This window comes from Salvelinus alpinus, chromosome 32 (genome assembly GCF_045679555.1).
Source record: "Salvelinus alpinus chromosome 32, SLU_Salpinus.1, whole genome shotgun sequence".
NCBI classification, from domain to species: domain Eukaryota; kingdom Metazoa; phylum Chordata; class Actinopteri; order Salmoniformes; family Salmonidae; genus Salvelinus; species Salvelinus alpinus.
Genome location: NC_092117.1, coordinates 5,668,206 through 5,692,781, shown reverse-complemented (window position 1 = coordinate 5,692,781; position 24,576 = coordinate 5,668,206). Strand labels below are relative to the sequence as shown.

The following is a 24,576-nucleotide window of genomic DNA, read 5'->3' as shown; positions in this document are numbered from 1 at the left end:
CTACTCTTTCTCCTAAACGCCTTGAGAGTTTCAGTCACACAACCACGTGTGTGTGTGTGTGTGTGTGTGTGTGTGTGTGTGTGTGTGTGTGTGTGTGTGTGTGTGTGTGTTTCCAAGCTCATAAATTCTCAAAGGGGAAGTAGAGGGGGGGGGGGGGGGGGAAGAAGAGAGGGGAGACAGAGAGAGATGCCTCCGACAGCCATGGGAGAGACAGAAAAAGGCAGGGACAGATCATTAAGCATCTTGAAATTATCACTTTCTCTCTTACCATTTCTCTGCTCTCACGCACGCATGCATGCATGCACGCACACACACACACACAAAACACAGACAATGATCAATGAGGCAAGGGTTCTATCGCTCAAAAAACAGACCACGTACACTCAATTTGAGAGTTGTAATCCCCCTATTCCCCCTATTCCCCCTGGAAACCATTGGTACATCAACATCTGAATTTTGGAAACATTTAGAGAGAGGGAGGGATAGAGAGACAGTGTGTGCAGACTTTAGGTTCAGCCTTGGTCCTAAAGCAACACCTGATTCACCAATATAATCGTAAAGACCGTAATTAGTGTAATAAGGTAGTTCGTGAAGGGCTGGCAATAAAGCCTGAACACCCTATAGCTCACAAGGACCATGAATGAAAGAATACACTCCTCCATTCTCTTCATCTTTCTCTTTTGTCATTTCCTCTCCTCCTCATCCTGTCCTCCCTTATCCATTCATCTCCTTCTGTGCCATATTCTAAATGGAATATCATGTTTTGCAGGTCCCCAGGACATTGGGAGACGCAGTCAAACCCTACTAAAAAATACAATAAAAAGCTCAAAACAAATGCCTAGACCTGGGATTGAACTCACCAGCTATGGAGCAGGAGCTCACTGCTTACACCACTGCGCCATCCATCAGAAATGTTAGTCCAGTCTTAATTCATGGCTAAACTTAACCATGGAGTTGTTTTTCTGTTTTATCCCTATCCCAAAGCTTAATCCTTAACTTAACCAATCCGAATTAATGGCTGAACTTCATTAACCATGTCCCAAACCTTAATCCTTAACTTAACCAATCAAAATTAAACCCTGAACTGTTAACCAATCGGAAATAATGTTTGAACTGAACTCTAGAGTTGTTTTTGTTTGAACCCTAATCCAAAACCTTAACGCTTAACCCAGTAGAATGAATCCATTAACTTAACCGTAGAGTTGTTTCTGTGAGCCTAAACTGTCTAGACCTCATGTGGGAGCTGTGTGCCTAAATGGGTCTTTCTATGAATAATGGGGCCAATGTGTAAACATTTCTAAATGGTTCGAAACTAAAATAAAAAGGATGTTCGTGCAGTTCCACATGTGTACTGAGAGGAATAAAAGTGAATATATGCAAATTGGCCCATAACTCCACCTATACAACAACGTAGGCCTAGGGGTGTCTGATCTGACAGTTGCTCCAGGCATCTAGCCTAAGCATTCACGAGAGATAACCACTATGCCCCCTTCAAAAACGAAATTGGGTTTCCAGAAAAGGAAAGAAAGGAAACAGAGACAGATACAGCAAAAATCAGGGGGAAAAAATGACTCGCTTCGAGAGGAGAAGGATTTGAGTAGAAAGTCAGTGCAGACGGCCTGCCGAACAGAGTAGCCTAGCTAGCCAATATAGCTAGCTTGATAGCTTGCTAGCTACAGGTAGCTGCCTACCGTGGACTCACTCGGCTCGGGCAGAGCAGTAATTATTAACATGATGATGATGAGCCACCACTAACAGCTATGGCTAGCTAATTAGCTATTATTTAGATATTATTATAACTGTATTCCCCAATATTTGCGTGATATTTTGTTAGCTAGCTAGACCAAAATTAAAACCTAACATGTAGCCTACCTATCCATACCGTAGATGCTACTACTACTACTGCTATAGACAAAGATCCCGACGTGTGTCTACTACCTGAAGTTGAAACAGCGGACCTTGGAGGTGAGGCAGTTGTTTTGTAGTAGCAGCAGCATAACACACTTAAACACGTATTCTATTTGATATGTATACTATTAAACAGTATTAGTATAGAGCAGCAGAAGCGTATAGTTAGTACATTTAATAACACATATTGTTCAGTACGTTCTTTTAATCTGAAACATTCTGATTTCCATGTTAGGGGCCCGGTAGGTTGGTTACCGGTTTCTTTTCATGGGGCCCCAATATTGCCTAGGACTATACATCATTTGGTTCATACAGACATTGGCAAGTCAAATTCAAGGACTTTCAGGGACTGTTTCAATCACTTAATTGTAATTAAGGACATCAATGCTATACAATTGCATAATTTACATATAGGGCATAATATAGAACCCCCGTCACCCAAAAGCATGCAAAAGTTAAAAATTGTTTTAAAGTAGGCCTTTACCACTTTAAGTATGATTTATTTTGGCCTTGCCAATGCATTGATATTCGAATTATTATTACATTCTAAAATATATGAGAATAATGCGGACATTGCCTGACTAAATAGATTGGATGCATGAATGGCGATTTTCTGTAGCCTACGGTATGTGGCCTATACAGGCACACATAATAAAGCCATGAATAGCAATAATCTCATAATTTGAATCTCAACGTCGCTGTTTTTATTATGAGAAGTGACCAAAAAGCAGGTTCCTTTTTTAATGGAAGGATTTGTACGGAAAACCAAGTTGAAGCCAACATTAGATGTTTATCGTCCTCTATTAACCGCACGTGGTTTTACCGCAACAGAGTAGCGCAACACCCTTCAATTGAAGAGGCGGGAAACAAACGACAGTAGCCACATCTCTCACAAAAAAAAATGATAAAAAAATGTAATCACAGAAAATTACGAGGGAGGAAGAGAACTTTTCAAGCACCAAATTGAGGAAAGGTAGGCCTATTCCAGTACTTTCATTTCTGAGCTCCCAACTCATGTCCAAGGAGGCTACTTCAAGCCCCTTGTATTGTTTCCCTCTAGAGTTGATGTCCGCGCCTCACGGAAATCCAATTAGCATAATAAAAAAAATCTTCATCAAAATCTGTCTCTTTTAAGATAAACTGATATCTGTTTTTTTACATGGGCTACATATCAATCCACCGCATCAGCCAATGGCGGCTTTCCGCATTTGCGGTGGAAGGTGGCCGGGCTACAGCTGTTTGTCAGACCATGAGACATCCCAAAAATTGGTCTTGCCACAAAAACAAAAGCAGCCTACTAACTAATATGACCGCTCTATGGAAAGATGAGACTCTAACAAACACGATGGTGTTCTTCGTTTATCTCTGTGACCCCCAAAAGGGGGTGGAACCATCTCATTTTTTATTTTATTTTATTTTATTAGGATCTATTTTAGTCCTCATTTGGACTAATCTTCCAAGAGTCTTTAAACATTAAAATACAATATATAATACAAATCACATTTTCACATAAAACACACTGTTACAAACAAACATAATACACTGACATATTGACCAGATAAATACGCTAACAGTCTGAAAAGATAGATTGATTCCTTCATCTACCATAGTCCTGCACAACCTCCCAATTTATTATATTTAAATGGTTCTAAAGTATTGTTTGAATGTATATATTGAAAGGTTTCTGGGTTGTGTCTCTTTTCTGTCTAGATAACACATAGATGGTGGACAATCTATTCCTAGTATTTACTGAATGTCTGTCTCTTACCAGTTGAATACTGTTGTGAATAGAGTTTTTTTCAATTATCTTGTTGATTGATGACCAACCAAGAGCATTGAGCATGACTACAACAGAAGAACCATATCTCCACCTTAAAACAATCCTTGCTGTCCAATCTGCAGCCTCCTAATTTAACCTGCTGATGCATTTCCCCAGAACACAGAACAGTAGTTCCCCTGACTCCCAATTAATGTTTGGGCTGTTTGCTTAAGAATCTTTCCCGGTAAATAATTAGTTATCTTTCTGATCATGCATGCATTGTTTTTAATACATAGATTAGTTATTTGAGACGACCATGATAGGCAGTTGTCTAGCTGCACCCCTAGTAGTTTGGTTTCTGCTACTTCCTCAATGTGTACTTCCCCCATACTTAATTATATCCCATGCTGTGTTGGCCTTTTCCTGGTGGAACAGACCAACATAACCTTGGTTTTCTTGGATCAAAACAAGTTTGTTCCAGGAAAACCCGCTCCCTGATATTTCCCAGATCTACTTGTAGAGCTTGCTGTACCTGTGGAACCGATTGTCTTGCTGTATAAATTGAGGTATCATCTACAAATATAGTAGCTTGAGTTTCAGATAAGGCACAAGGAAGATTGTTGGTATATATTAAGTAAAGAAGTGGCACAAGGTAGCTGCCCTGTGATATCCTGCAGTTTAAAGCACGAGGGGAAGAAAACGACCCATTGATATAGGTGGACTGTTTCCTGTAAGTTATATATATATGACTGTACCCAATTCAATGCTGCCTCCTTAAACCCATAATGCAATAATTGTGCCTTTTTTTTCCATGATCCACTAAATCAAATGCACTAAAATCTAAAAATAGTACACCCACAAACCTGCCATTATCCATAGCATTGAGCCACTGGTCAATTATGTCAACCAATGCAGTAGTAGTGGCATGTTTTTTGTGATAATCATGCTGATTGGCTGTAATCAGATCATTCTTTTCCATGTACTCCCATACTTGTCTACTCACAATACCTTCCAATATCTTACTGAGTGAAGGGAGTAGACTAATTGGTTGACTATTGGCAGGAGTAATGGGTTCTTTGCTGTCTTTCTGGATTGGACACAGTTTAGCATGCTTCCATACATTTGCAAATGTCCCCTTTTTCAGTGGCCAATTAAATATGTATTTCAGTGAAGCTGCAATCTGGGGAGCAGCACAGCGAAGTAAAATCTTTTCCATAAAATCATAACCTGTCTATTTACCATCGAGTAATAACTTCAATAGGTTTAATAGCTCATATACTGATACCATTTGTACCCTAAAAGAGAAAGTAGTTTTTTGCGCATAATATGATCATCATTCCATTGGACAATAGCTTGATTGGAAGAATGGGTGTTTACATTATTGCTCAGTAAATAAATGTTCTTTGTAAAAAAATCTGCAAAATGATTGCCAAAATCAGCTGGTTTTGTTATTGTTCTCCCGTCAACATCCACACTAGACGGGCATGATGAAATAGATGAACCAAGTAAGCCCTTAACTGTATCCCATACCTTTTAAAAAAGCATTTTTGTAAAATCATTTTTTTTTTCTTTCGATTTAATTTAACTGCATAATTACGTTGTGTTCTATAATTCTGTTAATCAATTTCTAGTTTAGATTTGGCTGCTAAGACTTTGCCATATTTGTTTTTTTAGAAAATGCCTCACCCAGTTCAACATCAATCCATGGAGATGGACACGCCCCAACTGTACTCTTTCTTACTGGTGCATGATGGTCCATTACCTCAGTGAGCAAATCAATAAAACATTCTGATGATTTAAATCATCCTCTAGATAAATCAGCTCCCAGGAGCCAAATCATTTTGAAATAGCTCATGATTAAATCTTTTACAATTTCTCTTGACCACAATCCCTGGGGGTTTCTTTGGAACCTTGGTGTTCATGGTTATGTTCATAATATTATGGTCTGTCCAGCCCACTGGCATTGATCTGGCTTTTAAGCATTGCAATGGTATATTACAGAAGATCAGATCAATGCATGTGTCTGAACGATGACCCAACATAATTGAAGATCTATTCGTATCATTAACCATTTGTTTCAAACCTCAGCTCTCGGCATATCTCGTTAATTGAGTTCTATTTGAATTATCGCGATCCTTCCAATTTATATTAAAATCACCCAAGATAAATACATCTCTGTTACTATCTGTGGCCTGGTCAAACCCAGTACATAAGTCATCCAGATAGGACACCTTAGAGCTAGGAGGTCTATACACACACATCTTACCAATATGGGTGCCTGGTGAGGCAGATGTACTTGAGCCCATAGTGCCTCTATTTGACATACATTAAGGTCATCCCTCCTCTTAAAAGGTATGTGATTCTGAATGTACAGTGCTACACCCCCACCATTCCTATTCCTGTCCCTTCTCAGTAGACTATATCCATGAATGTTAATTTGCTCATCATTTACAGATGCATCCAAATGTGTCTGGGTCAAAGCAAAAATATGAATATTATTTATGTTGACCTAGTTAAAAACCTCATTTATTTTGTTAGGAAGGCTGCATACATTAACCTGAGCTATATGCAGCCCTTTCCTTATCAAGTGGAGATCAATAGAGCATGTATTCATTATAGTTGAAGTTGTCATGATACACTACAACACACAAACTCAGATTTGAACATTGGATTAAAATAGCAAGGTAGTTACTCTAGAGGCCCGATACAGTTGCCCATTGATGTAAAGTTTATCCATCACCAACAGGGTTGGGTAGGTTACTTTCTAAATGTAATCCCTTACAGTTACTAGTTACCTGTCCAAAATTGAAAATCAGTAACGTAACTTTTGGATTACCCAAACTCAGTAACATTATCTGATTACATTCAGTTACTTTTAGATTACTTTCCCATTAAGAGGCATTAAAAGAAGACAACAATGTATGTTACCAATTGAACGACATCTATTGCAGGGTAAATCAATGTTAAAGTTTACATAGCTAGGCATATATGGATGTTACATGTTATGTATGGGTTGGTTATGTAGGCTTCTTCTAACCCATCACTCTCTGCTACATATAATAATACGATAACATTAAAAACCAAAGTATATCAGAATTCCAGTCATTCCAATAAATGTTATACCCCTTGATCTTCAAGAATAGGACTTGGAAATATGGAAGTATAGATTAGACTAATTGTTTTACCTGAGCATGACCCCAAAACGAAAGGACTTATTAGCCAGCCCTACTCTGTTGTTTATGATTTTGTTGTCATGGAGGACTGATTGGGCTCATTGATTCGAGTTGAAAAATAAATGCGGCGCTCATGGAATAGCACGCTTTGCCAAGACTGTGAAACGCTGTCATCAAGGATGGTTACTTTGAAGAATCTAGAATATATTTTGATGTGTTTAACACTTTTTTGTTTACTAAATGATTCCTCGTGTTATTTCATAGTTTTGATGTCTTCACTATTATTCTACAATGTAGGAAATAGTGAAAATAAAGAAAACCCCTTTAATGAGTAGGTGTGTCCAAACCTTTGACTGGTACTGTATATATTATTTGTAAGTCCAAAAATAGATGTAGCAACTACAGATTGTCCCTTTAAGTCTATCAAACGTGTGCAAGTTTGAGCATGTGTCTATTAGGCCTATGGATTTTTAAAAATCAGTATCAATTACATTGAGCAATAAAAGCCCCACTTTTATTCCATAGGCTTGGATCCGCACTCTGCAGCTGTTACAAGAGCGCATTTTTCACTGGCTGTCCACTGGTTACAAAAACAATGATTGATAGGCAGCTGAAACTTATTGAATTCAACCATTATTGGATTCAAATACACATTTAGATTTGTGAACAGCCATCCACAACAACCAAGGCGCAAATTGCTAAATGAGAGAGCAGCAGTGTGATTCACATCAATGCGCTATGTAGATATCAATAATAAGTGATTTCCGTATCGCTGTAGACTACACCACTACTATCATCCTTACCTCCAAGCGTTTATTCCAAGCGTTTATTTAATATTTGGATGCCGACAGCAGTCGCACCATTGGAAGACATAGCTTGGACTGTAGCCAACAAAAGCATATTCCTGCTCTTTTCCCGTGATCCATCAAAAACATTTTGTGTGTCATCATAATGGTCTCTGACTTGTGGTCAGACTCGCTCCGGTGGAACAAACTTAAACTTGAGCCTTTTTTCAATGCTGATTTTAATGTCATTGATAAAAAGAGAAGTGTCAAAGATTTTTTCCCCGCAAACATCCATTCTGAATTTAAAGTCATCCTCAGAGTAATCATCTAGTTTTTCAAAAGTATCGGTAATCCGATTACAATATTTTTGCTGGTAACGTAACGGATTACAGTTCCCGTTTTTTAGTAATGCCTTACATGTAACGGATTACATGTAATTCGTTCCTCCCCAACCCTAATCACCAAGGAGACTAGTTGATTCAACGCTTTTCCTTCATGATGGGATACAGTTTTTCCTCCTTTCATTGATCTCCGTGGGGAAATGATCATTAATTCCAAAATCAGTGTTTCTGAGTTCTCTGCCCCTGCTCTTCGCCATTTCCTTTTGCTTAAAATATTCAAAACATGGAATAATAGCCCATGGCCTATTCCCAGAGGCCTTACCCATTCTATGGACTCTGGAGAAAGTGACATTACGCACGACATCTGTGGGCAGTTTCAGCTGAGTTGACATAAAGTCTCGGACAGTGTCCTCACGGCTTCTGTTGTTGTCATTCTCCGGTATCCCTGAAAAGATTGTCCCACATTGATCGACACTGTACATCAAGCAAGGTTTCTTTAAATTGTTTGTTCTCCCTTTGCACCACCTCCACCTTGCCATAAATAGAGTCTACAGTACCTTTCAGCACTGTGTTCTCTTTCCTTAGAATTCTAGACTGACACATAATGCATTGATGTCCTCTTGTAGTATATCCATGATATCAAGTTTGGCAAGCCTTTCATTCATGGATTTCAACAAGTCAACATTCATATCTGTAAACCTCTCACCACTCTCCACGAGTGCCCTCTTGCTTGGGGATGGTTTGATGCCATCGTTGATACCGCTTGGCCAACTTGGCTTTGGTTTGTTTTGTTGATTGGGTTTGTTGTCCTTAACAGTGCTTGAATCCTCCGAAACCATGGTCATGTTTCTTTGAGCTCGTAAGTATCTCTCGTCAATGAATCTTTCAAGCTCTTCAATGGATTCTGAATCATCCAGCGTGTTTGCAGGCAGAGTAAAACAAAAAGAACAAAACAATGGATGTTTCTATTCTGGACCTGTACGGGCCATCGGTAGATACACCCAATATATATTTTTTAAATAAACGATTGTGTACTCACTCGTGTCTGTTATATTGAAATATTTCCTGCAAACAACTGAGACCCCCAAAAGGGGGGTGGAACTGTCTGAAGTCAGTATCACTGATCTGCCAACTTCTGTCTGTAGCGTACAAACAGTTTGGGCTACACACTAATACAATTTGCTCTAGGAAGCCCACACGCCTCAGAAGACTCACCTGAAGGTAAGTAGCCCGGTACCAGTTGAAAAAAAAATCATTTTTTAGTGCCTAAAAAAGGGGGTTAAATATGTGTCCATTTTTTTATATGAAGTTTCCTGATCTTTCTTATATCTCTCAGATTTAGGACAGACACTTCAAAACAGACTAGCCTATCCTACACAATTGCACACAGTAGACTCGGTGTCCAATCTGAGGCACAGAAACATACAAATGTAGGCTTGGCCCTAATTTATGTGCTCTCTGACACCTGGGGTTGGAAGACAGAGAACAATGCCAAAGGACAAGTCAGCCTTTCCCCCTTCCGAGGAGGCAAAATGTTTCTACTGACTGTTGGATGTGATAGAATAGTCCCATAGTATCAGTGTTTGGTATCTATCTGAAACTTGTTCTATGAGGATCATTCTGATGCTATCTACGGTATGTGGATGTATTATCACTGTGGTAACTTGTATCTGTACAGGGTGAACTCTAGATGACTCTCAAAAAGATTCTATGGTCCTCTCATTTACATTGTTCTCACCCCCCACATATGCATTTCAATGCTGTGACACCCTGTTGAGACTGGGCCTTGGCGGTCAGGTTACACTGTGAACTCGGTATCGCTTGATTGGTCAATGGTGGTTGGTCTTGGGTTGAAAGGTTACACCCTCAGATGTTATAAGTGGAATGAAATGCCTTTGTTCTCTCTCTTATCTTGTATCCAGTCCATGGAGGAAGGTTGCATGATCAGTTCTGATTTTCTCGGCTTTTAGGCCTCTGGCCTAGTAAGAACATCTTTGTTCATGCTTTGTCCTGTAAATTAACCTCAGGATCTGTATGCTTGGAACAATGTCTTGTAATGCTTGTTAATGCCTTGTAACTTCAGCTTTATGCCTTGTATTTTAATCCATTCATTGTACAATGTTAATTAAATATATGCCTTTGATATAGACCATTCTCAGACCAATTACTGCTAGTCTACGTCAACTTATTGCCTAATGCTTGAGTGTATATTTGAATTATCTTTATGAAGTCAGATACAGATTTTATTAGGCTAACTGCTTAGTCTTATCATGAGTCATATGTGAGGATTTTATAATATCATTAATACTGTATATACACATGTCAAATATTACTGCCCACTACAAAAACATGAACTCATTACCTTGATGCGTTCTCTGTTAAATCTAACAAGACCCTGCTGGAAATAAAGCAGACAACAGATTATCAACATCAAGTTGCTAGGGTATTAGATCCAACGTTGATCCAGGCACAACTGTCTTCATCGGCATAACGAATGAGACACCAAGATATTCTGGACATTCCTTGCGGAAACCTTTTTTTCCAGCACTTGGGCTGTTTGTCTCTTGACTGTCACTCAGAAAAATCCTTTTGGATCAGATGATGACGTGTGAAAATATCACAGCATAACTAATCATCTGGACACCAAATGTGCATCCAACAAGTATTATGCATAATTATTGAAGAACCACATGAATTACAGTATCGATTTAGGTTTTAATTATCGAAGTAAGGTTAGAAGCATTCGATTTTGCAATGTGCCCATGAAAACAAAACTGTTTTCCCCCGTAACCTAAAGGAGACATGAAATGTTACTTAGTTACACTGCATTTCTGAGATCTTTACACAAAAAAAATGTCTGACAGCTAAATCCAGGATTCTTACAGGGATCAAGTTAAAGGTCTAATTTAATTGATTAATGCTTAAAATATAGTATAATGACAACTTACACTGCCGTAAATGCAAGGACAGAAAAGTAATCAACTCTTGAATTTGATTGAATATAGCTATGATCCCCCTTATATGTGAATCGTTTCAGGAAACTAGTCGTATGTCGCACATCACTACTTCACAAGAGCAGCATTTAACATATTTTTTTTTATCAAAATGTGTTTTTTTTGGGCAGAAATGCCTTCTGGAACATGTGAACTTTCATGTGCCTTAATAACAAACTTGTATTCCATCCATATATACGAATAGAATTGTTAAATTACGGGCTTAGTTGGTTTAGCCACGGAAAAAGTCAGGAACTTTTCCACTAGCCATGATTGGCTGAGATAATGGTTGGGCTGGACATGCTGGGAGATGAGTTTGGATTGGTCTGCCATGTAGCATGCTTCTGTCTACAACGTGAGCTGTTCTTTCTGTGTTGACAGTCATTTCTACTGCGCCATTTATGAAAGATATAACATTAGCCATTGAGTCCTACAAAGGTTTTGCTACTTTTATCAAAAACATTGATGCCTGGAATTTAGCAGGCGCTATCGACAGATCAGTTGGAAAAAGTGACGGGCTACTTTCTGCACACGCCACAGTCAGTGTGAACCAGAGTGTGTCGACAAAATGCTGGCCAAACAAGATGTATCTTTAAACAAAACGGAAGTGGTTCCAGTCTGCCGTGAAGTATTAATCAATGTATAAGGGTAAGAGTCTAGCTATATTTTCTAACTTTGTCAGAAAGTTGTTTATTTCATTCTTATTAGTATTATTGTATTTTACCCCCTTTTTCCTCCCCAATTTCGATGATGTCTCATCGCTGCAACTCCCCAACGGGCTCGGAAGGTGAAGGTCGAGTCATGCATCCTCCGAAACATGACCCGCCAAACGACGCTTCTTAACACCCACCTGCTTAACCCGGAAGCCAGCCGCACCAATGTGTCAGAGGAAACACCGTTCAACTGACGACCGAGGTCAGCCTGCAGTCACCGGCCCGCCACAAGGGGTCTCTAGAGCGCGATGAGCCAAGCCAAACCCTTCCCTAACCCAGACGACGCTGGGCTAATTGTGCATCGCCCTATGGGACTCCCGATAACGGCCGGTCGTGACACAGCCCTGGAACGAACCCGGATATGTAGTGACTCCCCTAGCACTGCATTGCAGTGCCTTAGTCCGATGTCCCACTCGGGAGGCCCAGAAAGTTGTTTTTATTGCGAGATAAAGCGTACAGTTAGTTTGCTAGAAAACATTAGCTTGCTGGCTTGTTAGCTAATGTTACGTGTATGATCTATGTAGTAATATTATTCGAATCAGAAACCAATTTGCATTGCTAGTTATAGCCTAATGTTAGCTAGCTTACATTGAACTCAGTTTGTTAGCTTTAGCAACCTGCAGATTCACACTACAGTTAAGACAATGTTTGTATTGGTAGTAGTATGAGTTGGGATTATGCCGGTTCATTATTTAGCTAGTTAGCTACCTAGCTAGCTACCTGTCTAAACAAAAAAGACTCCATCTCGGCCAGATGATTACATGACCCATCACGTTAGCCAGGTGTGTCTGGGGGTGATTACGGTCATCTATTGTATTTCATGAACATGTGTACATGTCTAGACAATAGTGACCCATCCACTTCGCTAGATGTGCTTGGGGGGTGGTTATATAATTTCCTTCACATGACCCATCAATTTAGAAAAGTGTGTCGGGTAAGCATCATCTAATAATGCTAAAATATTAATAAAATATTTTTATCTGGACACTTTCTGTTTTTGATATTGCTCCTATGCAAGTAACCACTTCACTGTACCGTTTACACCTTCTGTATACTGTGCATGTGACAAATAAACATAGATTTTATTTGACATAGCGTGGGCACATGGCCTCAGATATGAATGCTTAAAGAGATGGGTGGGGCTAAGGCTTTAAAGGGTGTGAACGATGCTGAATGGGTGTAGACAAAGAAGAGCTCTCCAGTAGATGTACCAAAACATTCAATGGCCATTTTCTAAAAGTGGAGTTACAAGTTTACACATTTTCAAATCAGAATTACTTTCCCATTGTTCCTCAGCTGGAGTTTTCCTCAACTTTTATCCAATGTAAAAAACACAATTTCAAATTTGGCCACATAAGACTGAATCGAGGCGGTCGGTCACATATCTTAATGTAACGAAATGAATAAAAATTGCCATATTATTATCAATGACTTATCAACAGCTGTAATAACTTGTCCAGTGTAGGAAATCCTCACTGGTACCCGAGTTTATAAAAAGACCCAATACAGAACCTTGGGACATGAAGTCAGTTTACTAGTCAAAAATAGACGTTTACTATAGGACATCAATAAATGACATGAGACTGTGATATATTGTTGTCTGTGCATGCTTCATCTCAGCTCTCGTCTTTCTCCTATCCTCCCCTTTCCCTCTTTTTCTGTACTTTTCATCATGTCATCTCTTTCTCTCTTATCTTATCCTATCCTACCTTCTCCGCTCACTCCTTATTTCTCCTCTCCTCTCCTTCCCTAACCTTTGTCCTCTTCTTTCGGACATGTACACTCTGTCTCTTTTATCTGTTCTCCTCTCTTCCCCCTCTCCCCTCCTCCCAGGCAGACTGCTGTTAATTGGAATTCATTTTTAGTGTGTGTGAGGTGTGTGTGAGAGTGCGTATTTTCGGTGGGTGTGTGAGAGGTGTGCGTGTGTCGATGATGGATGAAGGTGATGTTTCACAGCTTTCTCGTAAGGGAGGAGGGGAACGAGGGAGAGGGAAGGGGGGGGAGGTGGGGAAGGTGGGAAGGGAGACGAAGGGATGGAGGGTGGTAGACAAGGACACAGGCTGTGAGACCTTCTACTTCTGATGGCCCAAAAGAACAGAGTGGAGAGTCAGTGTGTGTGTGATAGAGACATTTGCAATGTAACCTCAAAGACAAATGGAGACATTTGTCGTAACTGTAGGCAACAGAGATTACTGAATGTGCTGGCCTTTTAATTATGTTTTACCATCTGTTAGCTGTAAGCCAAACTGTGCAAAAGTGAAATTGAAACTAACCTTGATGTTAAATTTAGGCATTAATTCCGAGCTCTTTGTTCAGCTCTCTCAATCAGAATAAATGTAGGCATTGGATGAAATGTATGCAATAATTTTGATTGGTTAGGGTTAAACGGGAACTGCACCCACTGATTTAGCCTTGTTTTTTGGCTTGCTCCTCAAGAAATTCTGGCGGCCATGACAGACGCCATACGTGACTTGGCTTGGGGGTGTGGATTTATGTGGGTGCTTCTTGGGTGTGCCAATGTCACCACCAAGACACGCCCAGCTGTCAGAACCTTGCCCGCAGATATTTCCCACCACTCAATCACAACAAACAAACCTCACAAAGGTTGAATTCAATAACTACAGGCAGATGCATTCTGTGTGATACCGGAGGAAGCTTTGAATAGGTCAGTAGCCTACAGAGTAATATGAGCATGCAATTGTTGAATTCATGTAGATATTCCAAACTAAGTGTTTTGATAACTTTCAATTGTAGTAACAGGTCCAACTATTTACATAATTACCATAGAAGCAGTGTTCTTCTAATACAACAATGTGCACCTCTTAACTTTCATTGTCATTCCCAGCCGATACAGATACTATGCCTATCAACATTTTGCCTGGTGGTAATGGGGCTATCTTGGCAAACATGTCAGGGTGGTCATACCTTCCTGTGTGGTCTGTCTTCAACAGGAATTCCCTGATCCTGGTGAATAATACACAGGGTTTCTCCCTCCCCATATTGACTGATACCATTCAATTCAATAATAAAAAAAGACAATACAAGTCAAAGTTATGTCTAGTAAAATTGTAATGCAAAGTGCCAGGTCTCTCTCCATTCAGAGACAACATTATCAAGCCCGTCTGTCAGTCTGGACTTCTTCGCATCTTGCAAGTCTCCATGTGCTGGCTCAATACATGTTTCTGTGAACACATACACACATAGTCCCTGTTCAATTACCAATGGCAGTTAGGATATGTAATATCTGACACACAAGCAGGTAGTATGATAAAGTTTGAACAGGTCAGATAATAGCTACTCAATTGTAGACTCCCCCCCATCAAACGACCGAGGCTGTCATCTGGCAAAAGCATCTACAGTTCTCTCCATCTGTAGAAATAGGCAGAGTACATCAGTTACACATGGAATGAAAGGGTGTTGCAAATACTGGACATTTCTGCTGTTCTGTATTATTGCTAGTCACCTTTAGTCCCACATTGTGGATGTGTTGAGTGCCAGGTCTCTCTCCATTCAGAGACGTCAGTATCAAGCCTCTCTGCCGGGTCAGAACTACATCACATCCTCTTGCAAGTCTCCAAGTGCTGGCTCCATAGATGCATCTGTGAACACATACACACAGTCACTGTTCTCTTACCAATGGCAGGATAAGTGATATTGGACAAACAAACATATACTATGTTGAAGTTTGAACAGGCCAAACTTAACCTACCTAATCCTGGTCTCCCCATTGACGACCGTTGGTGAGCAGGCAAGAGGTGAAGCTGGAGGTGAGGTCTTTGCCAGCGCCACATGGATGGGCATGGCAGCGTAGATCAGCTTCTGGCCCCTCATCAAACATACTGGTCGGTCACACACTAACACACACACGCACAGAGCACTGATTACATTATCAATGGTGGTTATGATTAGCATGGTGGAACCAACCTGATTGCTGCATTCACCTTTCTATTTCACTCCAGACATCAAGTGTGTGAAGTGAAAAGGAATGGAAAACGCAGCGATCAGGCTGATTGCACCAGGCTACGTTATAAAAGTGAATTGGGACAGAACTAGAAACTGTTCTGACCTTTAACCAGGTCAAATGTCACCAACCTGATTCAAGTGTCCTCCCTGCTCCATTTATAGCTCACAGTGAGGGCATGCCTGCGTGATGTTGAGGGTCCCTTTGCTGGTCTTCTCTATGTTACATGTGCGGCTACAAACTGGAGAATGGAGGTGGAGAACGAAGGTGGAGACCCCGACCCATTCCCTGGAGAACGGCGCTGTTCTCGACCCAACCAGCCATGGAGATACGTCACTCGCCGTGGAAGTCAAAGAAAGCGTCTTCTGGCAACGAGGGTCTGCTTGGAGATGTTGAGCCCGGACCTGGCACAGACCAGAAACGTCTTCGACGCCCCGGACTCCAGAGGTCCCTGCGTATTCGTCCTCGGTTCTGTCTCCCTCTCCGGTGGCTTCTACCTCGGGTTCAGATCCTCGGAGCTCCCACCCTCATCAGACCGCGAGGCTGTCTGAGAGACAACCCGTTTAACATCGGCAGCTGTCATCATAGGCAGCTCTATGGTGAGAAACATCTCGGTTCCCAAGGCAAAAACCCTGTGATACCCAGGAGCAACAGTACAGGACATAACAAGGTTGCTTCCAACTGTTCTACGACAGACACCGGGAGCTGACCCTGTCGTAGTCCATGTGGGGTCAAACGACATCAGGAGCACACACATAGTGTGTTGTGAATTATGTAATGAATGTATTGTAATGATTAAAAAATTGTATAACTGCGGTAATTTTGCCGGACCCCAAGAAGAGTAGCTGCTGCCTTGGCTGCTGCCTCCATAATTAATACAAATACAATACAAATACATCTCTCGAACTGCAGCAGGAAATCCTCATAAACAATGTATATCCTCATCTTATGTCGTGGTATTGACTGGAAGGGCCCATGACAAGGTGATACAATAGACAGCCAAGTGGTAAATTTCATTTTGTTGTAAAGAAAGGACAAAGCTTTTTGATAATGCACTTCACAAACAAAATGACTCTACAACTTGCATCTGCTTGGCTGGGTAATTAACCTACTAGTTTATCAAACTGATTATTTTTTAATACAACTTTCAAGCATATTTTATGACTGTAACTCCAGAATGGATTAGATTCAGGCCGGTGATATCATTACAGTTTGTTGCTCCTAGTTCACTGTATTAGTCAGACTCAGACATGAGTTAGTTACCAACACAGCTGCATCCATTATTTAGTTTTGCCCTAAACAATACAGAATACACTTGTATGAGCAATGAACTAGCTTGCAAATCCAACTTGTAGGCTAACTAACATTAGCTAGCCTGTAGCTAGCTAGCTAGCATGCCTGCCTCTCTAGCATTATCAAATGATAGTGTTACATAACCAGCAGCATCTCGACAATACACAAGCTTGTATGAGCTACGACCTAAATAAGTTGAACTGAGGTAGTTAACTAGCTAGTTATCTAGCTAGTTACGCTAACATTAGCTAAAATGTTAGCTATCCTGCCTCGCGTTATCAAAGATAGCTAACTATACAACCAGCAATAACGTTATTTAACGTCATTTAACACCATAGTACCCTCCAAACTCGTCATCAAGCTCGAGACCCTGGGCCTCGACCCCGCCCTGTGCAACTGGGTCCTGGACTTCCTGACGGGCCGCCCCCCAGGTGGTGAGGGTAGGTAACAACATCTCCACCCCGCTGATCCTCAACACTGGGGCCCCACAAGGGTGCGTTCTGAGCCCTCTCCTGTACTCCCTGTTCACCCACGACTGCGTGGCCATGCACGCCTCCAACTCAATCATCAAGTTTGCGGACGACACTACAGTGGTAGGCTTGATTACCAACAACGACGAGACAGCCTACAGGGAGGAGGTGAGGGCCCTCGGAGTGTGGTGTCAGGAAAATAACCTCACACTCAACGTCAACAAAACAAAGGAGATGATTGTGGACTTCAGGAAACAGCAGAGGGAGCACCCCCCTATCCACATCGACGGGACAGTAGTGGAGGTGGAAAGTTTTAAGTTCCTCGGTGTACACATCACGGACAAACTGAATTGGTCCACCCACACAGACAGTGTTGTGAAGAAGGCGCAGCAGCGCCTCTTCAACCTCAGGAGGCTGAAGAAATTCGGCTTGTCACCAAAAGCACTCACAAACTTCTACAGATGCACAATCGAGAGCATGCTGTCGGGCTGTATCACCGCCTGGTACGGCAACTGCTCCGCCCACAACCGTAAGGCTCTCCAGAGGGTAGTGAGGTCTGCACAACGCATCACCGAGGGGAAACTACCTGCCCTCAAGGACACCTACACCACCCGATGTCACAGGAAGGCCATAAAGATCATCAAGGACAACAACCACCCGAGCCACTGCCTGTTCACCCCGCTATCATCCAGAAGGCGAGGTCAGTACAGGTGCATCAAAGCAGGGACCGAGAGACTGAAAAACAGCTTCTATCTCAAGGCCATCAGACTGTTAAACAGCCACCACTAACATTTAGTGGCCGCTGCCAACATACTGACTCAACTCCAGCCACTTTAATAATGGGAATTGATGGAAATTATGTAAAAATGTATCACTAGCCACTTTAAACAATGCCACTTAAATATAATGTTTACATACCCTACATTACTCATCTCATATGTATATGTATATACTGTACTCTATATCATCTACTGCATCTTGTCATCTTTATGTAATACATGTATCACTAGCCACTTTAAACTATGCCACTTTATGTTATATACCCTACATTACTCATCTCATATGTATATACTGTACTCTATACCATCTACTGCATCTTGCCTATGCCGTTCTGTACCATCACTCATTCATATATCTTTATGTACATATTCTTTATCCCTTTACACTTGTGTGTATAAGGTAGTAGTTGTGGAATTGTTAGGTTAGATTACTTGTTGGTTATTACTGCATTGTCGGAACTAGACGCACAAGCATTTCGCTACACTCGCATTAACATCTGCTAACCATGTGTATGTGACAAGTAACATTTTATTTTATTTTATTTTATTCAAGTAAGCTAGTGTTACTGGTACAGACTTGGGGACCAATGATCTCCAACCACCTATTCTGCACGATAGGGTCCTTCAGCAGGGCATGCAAACCATAGTTGGCTGTGCATCCTGCTGGAAGCATGCGTTGTCGAACTAGAGCCGGCTTGATCAATCCATATTAGGGCTTACCAGTCTCAAACGGCTGTGATCCTTTGAACGTGTTTGGGTCCATGAAACAACAGAGCCCCATTCAATGAAGGGAAGCTGTGGGTGGACGGGCCGATTTGCACTTGGAGTTTGGCAAAAGGTAGGCATGAATTGTTAAAATGATTGAAATCCAAACCCAACCTCCATTTACTTGTTGTGACGCACTCAGGTTCCAAACTACATTTTAGACGAGACTGACTTTATGACCAAAATTGTCCTATTTACACTTTGTAGTCAATTTTGACACTGGAATAAATGTTTCTGACTTATATCGATTCCACATGATTCCACACCTGCAGGACACCTACAGCACCCGATGTCACAGGAAGGCCAAAAAGATCATCAGGGACCACCCGAGCCACAGCCTGTTCACCACGTTATCATCCAGACGGTAAGGTCAGTACAGGTGCATCAAAGCAGGGACCGAGAGACTGAAAAACAGCTTCTATCTCAAGGCCATCAGACTGTTGAATAACCATCACTATCTGGCTTCCACCCGGTTACGCAACCCTGCACCTTAGAGGCTGCTGCCCTATATACATAGACTTGGAATCACTGGCCACTTTAATAATGGAACACTAGTCACTTGAATAATGTTTAAATAATGTTTACATACTGCTTTACTCATTTGATATGCATATACTGTATTCTATTCTACTATATTTTAGTCAATGCCACTCCGATATTGCTCGATATAATATGTATATATTTCTTAATTCCATTATTTTACTTTCAGATTTGTGTGTATTGTTGTGAATAATTTTTAGATACTACTGCACTGTTGGAGCTAGGAACACGAGCCCTTCGCTACACCCACAATAACATCTACTAAATATGTGTATGGGACCAATAAAATTTGATTTTCAAATGGATTCGTTGATTTTTCGGGGCAGTCGCTGTTTAACCTGTTTGGGCTGCAGCCCGACGCCGGTACACCTATGACAACATCCAGCTCAAGTGCACGGCGCGAAATTCAAAATCTATTTTTTTTTAAATATTTAACTTTCACACATTAACAAGTCCAATACAACATTTGAAAGATAAACATCTTGTCAATCCAGCCAACATGTCCGATTTTTTTAATGTTTTACAGAGAAAACACCACATATATTTATGTTAGCTCACCACCAAATAAAAAAGGAGGACAGACATTTTTCACAGCACAAGTAGGATGCAAGTAGCATGCACAAGCCAACCTAACTAACCTAGAACCAACCTAAATAACCTAGAAAAAACTACCTCAGATGACAGTCCTATAACATGTTACACAATAAATCTATGTTTTGTTCAAAAAATGTGCATATTTTAGCTATAAATCAGTTTTACATTACTGCTACCATCATAGCTACAGTCAGAAATCGCACGGGAGTAGCCAGAGAAAATACAGACACCAACGTCAACTACTAATTACACATCATAAAACATTTCAGAACAATATATGGTGGATAGCTAATGAAAGAGAAAGATCTTGTGAAGAGAGCCAATATTTCCGATTTTTGAAGTGTTTTACAGCGAAAACACCACATATATTTATGTTAGTTCACCACCAAATACAAAAGACAGACAGACATTGTTCACAGCAACGGTAGCATGCAAGTAGCATGCACAAAGCTAACCTAACTAACCTAGAACCAACCTAAATAACCTAGAAAAAACTCCCTCAGATGACAGTCCTATAACATGTTACACAATAAATCTATGTTTTGTTCGAAAAATGTGCATATTTTAGCTATAAATCAGTTTTACATTACTGCTACCATCATAGCCACCATCACAGCTACAGTCAGAAATCGCACGGCAGTAGCCAGAGAAAATACAGACACCAACGTCAACTACTAATTACACATCATAAAACATTTCAGAACAATATATGGTGGATAGCTAATGAAAGAATAAGATCTTGTGAACAGAGCCAATATTTCCGATTTTTGAAGTGTTTTACAGCGAAAACACAATATATCGTTATATTAGCTTACTACAATAGCTAGCACACAGCAGCATTGATTCTAGTCAAACGGTAGCATAGCACAGTTCGACAGATATATGAAAAAGCATCCCAAATTGGGTCCTTATCTTTGTTGATCTCCCATCAGAATGTTCTCCAAGGGGTCCTTTGTTCAGAAATGTCTTTATTTCGATCCAGAACGAACAATTTCCCTCTTGAATTAGCAAGCACACTGGCAGTGCGACGCTAACCTCTCCATCTTGAAAAAAATCTTGCGTCGCATCACGTCTAAAGTCCAGAATACATTTCAATAATATAATTAAAGTATATTGAAAAAACATACTTTAGGATGATATTGTGACATGTATCAAATAAAATCGAAGCCAGAGATCATATTCACCTATAACGACGGTTTTCCAGGAGGCTACTCCAGATCCAACTTCGCGCCTTCCAAAAAAAATAAAGTGCGCACTTCTCACTCCAAGATGTTGTATACAATCCCTGACCGAGATAATCAAGTGATTTCAACTCTCACTTCCGCATGACACCCAGAGGAAGGCGTATGACGTGTTTCTACAGTCCTAAGTGACATGCCCTTTTATAGACAAGGGCTTGAAAAGTGACATCGATTTTGGAAATCTCACTTCCGGATAGGAAATGGGCTGTAAAAATTGTTCTGTTCCACTTAGAGAAATAATTAAAACGGTTTTAGAAACTAGAGACTGTTTTCTATCCAATACTAATAATAATATGCATATTGTAAGAGCAAAAATTGATTAAGAGGCCGTTTGAAAATTTGCACATATTTTCCAGTTTTTCAATACGCCCCCTGCAGCCATAACAGGTTTGGGTTAGGGTTAAAAGAGAAAAACAAAAATTTCAAAAGGAGTGCTTAGCACAGGGATTGGACCCGAGATGATTGGAGCTATAGCCCACGGTTTAAGCCGGTCCTCACCCCCATCCACAACGCCCTTGCTTGAGCCTACAAGATGGTAACAGGCACTCGCGTTGCCTCTAGAGGACGGTTGAAATTTGCCATGGAATTAATATGTCAAACCATGCCGCAACGTCACCATTCTAAAAACGCCTGGACAGTACGTAATCCACTGGAGTTTGTGTTCGAGGTTCCCTATAGCATTACTGGAGACTAGTGAGTGTTGCTCCGTCAACACAGAGATGAGGGAGAGGAGTGAAACAACAGAACCAGTGTAGTATTTGAGGTCTGGATTTAGAGCATAAAATGAGGCAAGGCGAGACGAGGAGAGCAGATTATGGCAGTCAGGTTGCTGTGGAATACCTCAGCTGTAAACGAGACAAGAGCGAGATGAGAGCTTGACACAAGTGAAGCATGCAGCAGGCAGGGAGATAGTCAGTAGGGCAGAGATGAGGGAGAAGAGATGACACACACAAAAAAAAATCTGAAATCAGATTACATGACAAGTATTCCCAGTATCTTCATTCTTTCCAACAATAACTGAAGTGAATTACAGACTATGGCCATTTAGGCTCCAAGAATCTCTGCAAATAGTTTTCTATTTGTTACATTTGTCACTTTCAAGCAACAAAGTTCTAGGACACTGTAAAGTCCATGGAGAATAAGAGCACATCCTCCCAGCTGCCCACTGCACTGAGGCTAGGAAACACTGTCACCACTGATAAATCCACTATAATTGAGAATTTCAATAAGCATTTTTCTACGGCTGGCCATGCTTTCCACCTGGCTACCCCTACTCCGATCAAAAGCCCTCCACCCCCCACAGCAACTCGCCGAAGCCTCCCCATTTCTCCTTCACTCAAATCCAGATAGCTGATGTTCTGAAAGAGCTGCAAAATCTGGACCCCTACAAATCAGCCGGGCTAGATAATCTGGACCCTCTCTTTCTAAAATTATCTGACGAAATTGTTGCAACCCCTATTACTAGCCTGTTCAACCTCTCTTTCGTATCGTCTGAGATTCCCAAAGATTGGAAAGCTGCTGCGGTCATCCCCCTCTTCAAAGGGTAGACACTCTAGACAAAACTGCTACAGACCTATATCCATCCTGTCCTGCCTTTTCTAAGATCTTCAAATGCCAAGTTAACAAACAGGTTACCTACCATTCCGAATCCCACCGTACCTTCTCCACTATGCAATCTGGTTTCCGAGCTGGTCATGGATGTACCTCAACCACGCTCGCGGTCCTAAACGATATCATAACCGCCATCGATAAGAGACATTACTGTGCAGCCGTATTCATCGACCTGGCCAAGGCTTTCGACTCTGTCAATCACCATATTCTTATCGGCAGACTCAACAGCCTTGGTTTCTCAAATGATTGCCTCGCCTGGTTCACCAACTACTTCTCTGATAGAGTTCAGTGTGTCAAATCGGAGGGCCTGTTGTCCGGACCTCTGGCACTCTCTATGGGGATGCCACAGGGTTCAATTCTCGGGCCGACTCTCTTCTCTGTGTACATCAATTATGTTCCTCTTGCTGCTGGTGATTCTCTGATCCACCTCTACGTAGACGACACCATTCGGTATACCTCAGGCCCTTCTTTGTGTTAACTAACCTCCAGACGACCTTCAATGCCATTCAACTCACTTTCCGTGGCCTCCAACTGCTCTTAAATGCAAGTAAAACTAAATGCATGCTCTTCAACCGATCGCTGCCCGCACCTGCCCGCCCGTCCAGCATCCCTACTCTGGACGGTTCTGACTTAGAATATGTGGACAACTACAAATACCGAGGTATCTGGTTAGACTGTAAACTCTCCTTCCAGACTCACATTAAGCATCTCCAATCCAAAATTAAATTTAGAATTGGCTTCTTATTTCGCAACAAAGCATCCTTCACTCATGCTGCCAAACATACCCTCGTAAAACTGATCATCTTACTGATCCTCGACTTCGGCGATGCCATTTACAAAATAGCCTCCAATACTCTACTCAACACATTGGATGCAGTCTATCACAGTGCCATCCGTTTTGTCACCAAAGCCCATATACTACCCACCACTGTGACCTGTACGCTCTCGTTGGCTGGCCCTCGCTTCATACTCGTCGCCAAACCCACTGGCTCCAGGTCATCTATAAGTCTTTGCTAGGTAAAGCACCGCCTTATCTCAGCTTACTGGTCACGATGGCAACACCCACCCGTAGCACGCGCTCCAGCAGATATATCTCACTGATCATCCCCAAAGCCAATTCTTCCTTTGGCCGCCTTTCCTTCCAGTTCTCTGCTGCCAATGACTGGAATGAACTACAACAATCACTGAGGCTGGAGACTCATATCTCCCTCACTAGCTTTGCTTTCAGTGCTTTGCTTTATCTTGGACAGGTCGCAGTTGTAAATGAGAACTTGTTCTCAACTAGCCTACCTGGTTAAATAAAGGTGAAAAAAAAAAAAAAAAAAAACTATTCTTGTGAGAGAGGGAGGTGTCAGTGAGAGACAGAGAGGCTACAGATTTAGAAAGGGAATAAAATTTAATTATGGGTGAGAAAATGAGTGAGAATCTTCACAAATCTACGACAGGAGGGAGAAAAAGTGTGTCCTTAAAATTGGATGTGATCTTTCAGTGGAGTTAAAGGTCCAATGCAGCCATTTTTATCTCAATATCAAACCGTTTCTGGGTAGCAATTAAAGCCAGCACTCAGTAAGTGCAAAATAAAATAATACATTTTACATTTTGGTTTCTATCTTTACATTTTGCAGCTGATTTCCTCAGCCAGGCGACGTG

At 41.2% G+C, this 24,576-nt stretch overlaps 1 protein-coding gene and 1 long non-coding RNA gene across 3 annotated transcripts in view; both read right to left on the bottom strand.

Annotated features, from left to right (window-relative positions):
• Window positions 1-24,576, bottom strand: part of LOC139562380 (A-type potassium channel modulatory protein KCNIP2-like) — a 205,517-nt gene that overhangs the window by 88,668 nt on the left and 92,273 nt on the right. The window lies entirely within an intron of this gene.
• Window positions 14,403-16,936, bottom strand: LOC139562550 (uncharacterized). The gene is made up of 4 exons (XR_011672403.1): window positions 15,765-16,936; window positions 15,382-15,526; window positions 15,136-15,271; window positions 14,403-15,041 (listed from the first exon to the last, which is right to left on the bottom strand). It is a non-coding gene; the product is annotated as an uncharacterized lncRNA (long non-coding RNA).